Genomic DNA, 5,481 nt, shown 5'->3' on the forward strand with positions numbered 1-5,481 from the left:
CGCGTGCCTCTCGATCTGTTCGCCGAGAGGAGACAAACGATGTTTCCACAGAAACGACCTTGCGAGCGGCACAAAAACTGGCGGAACGAAGACGATTGAGTGGCTGGGTGAGTCATAAATCGCCGCGCTGCGCTGAAAGGATGATGACTTCACTCACGCGGGATGCGCACGTTCGTTTCGAGAAAACGCGAAAGAACACGTTCGTTCCCCTCCCCCCCCCCCGAAATGACGAGTCGGGGAATGAGTGTTTTGCATGATCCATAGACAGGTTTTCGCTAAAACTACACGGAGGGAGACGATGAGCGAGCTGGCGTTCCGCGTTCGAGTCGCGGAACGCGAGTTGCAGCTTGGCGTTCTCCAAACCCAAAGTTCGAGTTAGGGTCCTTTTAGTTACAGTTCCGGCACCGTATAGTGTATGTACTTACATATTCTAGATCTACAGTATTGTAAACATACTAATATACACGCGCACACACACACACACACACTCTCTCTCTCTCTCTCTCTCTCTCTCTCTCTCTCTCTCTCTCTCCCTCTCTCCCCTCTCTCCTCCGCCCCCTTACTCACTCTCACTCAGGCACGTTGCACGATCATCATACGTAGATACCAATTGTAATTGCGCGGATAACATTGTAATTGCATATCCGGAAATAACTCGTTACGCGTGATTGTGCAACAGATAATTTATTTCCATTCCTCTCTTTAGCTCTCTGTTTCTAAGCGGACAGACTAGCTAAATTAAATGCCCTAGATAATTCGTATTTTATTTTTGTATGTGCCCACGTACGAATGTCTGTAGATGCGTGATTAATTCGTTATTAGGGGAACCTGGGAATATACCTACCAATCTTTTCTCTCTCTCTCTCTCTCTCTCTCTCTCTCTCTCTCTCTCACACACACATACACACTTTCGATGTTGTTGAATATCTCAAAAAATAAATGCAAAGAAAAACGCAAAACGTTCTTGTGCTGTGTCATAGATATTCCGAAAGTGTATCTTATTAAAACAATTTTTAATCAAAAGGATAATTTTTAGAATAATTTACATTTTAGTAAAACAATCAAAGTATACCAAGTGTCCTTTACTCTGGGAGAAATAATATATTTTAAATTTTATTTTTTTTTGTAAATAAATTTTTGCTAATTATCTCTGTATTACCGTTAAAGCAACTTTTCACTCCATTATGAAGTTTTAAATCTAATTATAAAACTTAACGATTTGCGAAACAATTGAACACTTACTATGAGAAAAAAAGAATTGGGCATCTCGAAAAGTAAAATATCCTCGTACTCTGTTATTACCTATGCTCTATTGTCAAAATAACATTTGACGCTTCGTACAATCAAGTATGAACACTGACATTATTTTAATGAGTAGGAATCAAATCTACTTAAGCTCAAGTGTCTCCAGGTTTCCCTACATGTTCATTATCCAGCGCACAGTTGCGAGGTGACTAATTGTAGCGTCGATCGTCTGGCTCGAGTCTCTCCTGGCTCTTACTCCTTTGCTCTCGAAATCCGATTTCTATTTTCTACGTAGCGTTTCTACAGCGAGAAGCAAATCTTCCCGCAACGATTTGATGTAACCGTCGCATTTAATTTAATCTCGTTTGCGTAATCGTACCAATTGCTGCAACGTCTCATGACTATTACTTATTACGAAGGTATATGGTAAAAAGATATTGCATTTATGTTATACGAAAAACGGTAAAGACGAGCGACCGCCTCTCGAGTTCGTCATGCTTTCGTCGCATTACGAAATGCACCGACAACGCAATTCGCGTAGGACATCCGGTACGCGTTAAGACGTAACAGTCAATGAAATTAACATTCGCATTGCGAAACGAAAGCAAGGCGAATTAAATTGCGCCAAACATATAAGAGTAACTGCAACTTCTCAAATTATACATAGAAGAAACAAGACATTGTATTAAATTATAATTAATCTTATTGAATTCCTTGTTTCATTAATATTTAACAATATTAATGAAACGAATTACATTTTAATTAAATAAAAGCGTGCCGTATTGGTTTTATTAATATTGAATTTATTGAATTAAGATTGTTTTGAAAGAAAAGTAAAACATTTTGAATTAGACTACTATTAGCTAACGCTATTAATACATCAATTTTTTTCTATGCAATATGCCAAACGAAATTTTGTACAAGTGTTCCAATTATTTTTAATCCTAAAGAGATAAGCACATTTAGAAATCTAATAAAGTATACGTTTATTCGATGTATGAAATTTAAATTGCATTTTCACAAATAATTTTCATAAATATATTTTACGTTTATATTTTATTATTTTATATTTTATTTCATATTTTATTATTTATTTGTTTAGACAAATTTTTATATGTATATATAAATAAAATGAAATTCAATATTACGCAAATATATTTCTTCTAAGAAAATTAATATTTTTTTTAATATTTTTAAAATCAACACAGAGAATCTTCAGCGCGTGCGCTTGATCGATGTAGCTTAATTATATGATCCTAGAGTTAAATACCTCTCTACAAAAAAAATACAAAATTTTATAAATGAAATTAAAGATTCGAGAGTTTTAAAGGCACTCTTGTAACAGCTTTAGAAATACTCCACAAGAAATTTCGCAATACTCCGTAGAATTGAATTCGTGTCAGAGGAGAGAATATTTTCCTACGAGCTTCGCCGGCGTTGAAAATCTTCGTGTCTCCTGCGCGAGACCGATGCTTTTGTCCTGCGAAATGACACGACTGCTTCTTCACCCGTACCCGTCGTCGTAGGATTACGTATCTGTGACGTTTTAAGTTTGCGAAGCGAAAAGAGGATGTGTGACAAGATGTATTGCGCATTTTTACGCACATCTCGCGCAATCGCGCGAGTCCGCGAGTTGTGCGTCAAGAGGCGATTCGATTTTACACATGACAATCTCGTTGTCACCTTTTAACGGTCAGCGTATGTTGTTGTAGGCATTTAGGGCGAGTGTAATGGGTAAAAACGAATCACCCGTGGAGAGCTCAAGGAACGTACGCGGCCTTTCCGGGCGTTTTCCGATTGTTAAGCGCTCGGCGTCACTTTGTCGCGTGGCGTTTCGAAACCTCAGAATGTGTATTTTTTATTTCGATATTTATATTGTACAATCACTCGAATGTGACAGATGCTCAATATATCGTCGTTCGGAGATATAAATATAAATTCTTTACTTCACTTGTGCGTCTCCCGTTATTTAAACTATCCGGTCCCTACAAAAGTAAAAGATCAAGTTAATCCACTTATAATTCAAAGGTGTCTTTTGTCTTTGATTTTTTATTTTTATCACTTTCTCATCCCTCAAATCTTGTTCTTTATTTTTTAATCCTTTGAAGACGGGAGCTTCCTGACAAAATAACTTATGGAAAACTTTAGTTTCTGTGATGTTTACAAAATAAAAGGGAGTAGCTAATATAATAATCCGTCCATCCTCAGAGAATTAACAATGGTCATATCAGCGAATCCGGGATCAAAATATTTCTTCAGAGAAATCGTCAGATTCGCGCAATCCTTTAATACACTCGACGTCGCGATTGAATCGCGATGATTCAAGTAATAATTCTTAAGATAAGGAACTTTCCGAGGCATTAATGTTGCATTAGCTCAGTTGCGTAATTCAGTTGCAATTTATTCATCTAATTCGCAATCATCGTGTTAGCCCGTAAGAAGCTATAAACGCCCCGTCGCGTCGTCATCGCCGTCGTAAATACGTTTCACCGGTGCAAAGGACTGAACGGTCGATTCGCGAGCCGCGCGTTGCGGCGTCATTATCGTTGGATATCGTAACGAGCCGGCAATTCATATGATTCTATTATTCTAAGTGCCTAGGTCAGTCGACGCGAGACGAGGCACGAATCGCGCTCGACGTAAAAGGACGCGACATAAAAGGTAGAGGAACTTGGAGGAGCGATTTATGGCACGGCTATCTTTCACCGGAGAAATCGTATCGGGATTACTCATTCTTATTTTTCTTTCTTATCGATTACACTAGTCGATAAAGTTAGACTTTTTATTGAATAACACGAATCAGGATGTTTCTAATCAATTTGTATACATAGTGAATACGAAAATCGAGTTTTTCATTATATCTCATTATTTTATAATTGAAACTATAACACGAGGTATTCGAAAAAAAAAGGGAAATAATAAATTATTTTATGTTATCCGTGTAATATCTTCCAATTTCAATATGTATCTTTAAGAAATTAATATTAATTAAATTATACGTGTCCTGCGAAGAGGACAAAACTTCAGGATTACTCGCTGCAGTCGCAGTCGAAAGCGGTAACTCCAATTCTGCGTTACGCATCGGCACCTTTCTAACAACCGACGAAATTCGATATGCCTTTCGCTTCGCGCGTGTTCATTCTGAAAGACGGATTCACTCTCGTGCAAGTAAAAAACTCGCAGGGTTGTATTAGCTTGGACTTCGAGGCTTGAAGAGATCATTCGTGAGTGACTTGTCTTAATCTTATCTTTTCAATTCTGCAGAGGTAGTTTGCGTAAATTTCATGCTGTGATCAAATATAATTTCACAAATACTTTCAATTCTATTTAACTATTTTTGTTACTTTAATTAGTTGTATTGCTTAATAGTAATGATGTAACGCAATTAATGTAATAAATCGATATAATCAAGAATTCAATCATAATTGTTCAATGTTACGTAGAAAGTGTCTCTTTACCATTCGACGCGTTAAAACTAGCTTCAACTGACAGTAATTCTAAGCTACTTTCACCGAAATCTCTCGCTGTCGCGGATCTGAAGCAAGATTCTCAGGTTTTCAATTGCGGATCTCTCCGATTTATCGTTGCGTAAACGATAAAACCAGCGGCATTAATTCCCGCCGAGTGATTGCAGATGAGCAACGGAGCCTCGAGTTCGGTCGCGGAATGAGAAAAAAAGGGTGGTAAAGTACGAAGATTATGCGGCTGAGGAAAAGAGAGAAAGATGTTCGACGGAGGGGATAGGAGATGGCACAGGCGGCGAAGGAGCTAGATGGTGCACGGTTTGCGCAAACTTGCGGTAATTAAATGCAAATACTGCGTGCTGCACGCCTGGCGAAATTAATATTTGACGTCCGTCGCGCAACCCGGCCGTTTCTCCCTCGACGAATCAACGGTTGCCCGCGCCGTTCTGCCTGATAATGAGCGGGAAGTCGAGCGTGTGCAATCGTCGCCGACAAATTGGATAGCCTGAAGACTAAAAGCGTCCCACCTTGGATAACAGTGAATTAATAGAATGAAGGGAGATCTTTCATTCCTCGATATATTTTATTTCATATCTTTATTTTTGTTATATTGTTATATATTCAATCTTTTGTTATTATAATATATTGCAAAGATGCACAACAACTAACGGCCCGCGAGTCGGATGTATATATATATATATATATATATATATATACACTTCTCAACAAAATTAAAGCATCATTTACTCTACCCTTCAAAAATAGGCAAAAT

The sequence above is a fragment of the Wasmannia auropunctata genome, unplaced genomic scaffold (assembly GCF_000956235.1).
Source record: "Wasmannia auropunctata unplaced genomic scaffold, wasmannia.A_1.0 LD335207.1, whole genome shotgun sequence".
Taxonomy (NCBI): domain Eukaryota; kingdom Metazoa; phylum Arthropoda; class Insecta; order Hymenoptera; family Formicidae; genus Wasmannia; species Wasmannia auropunctata.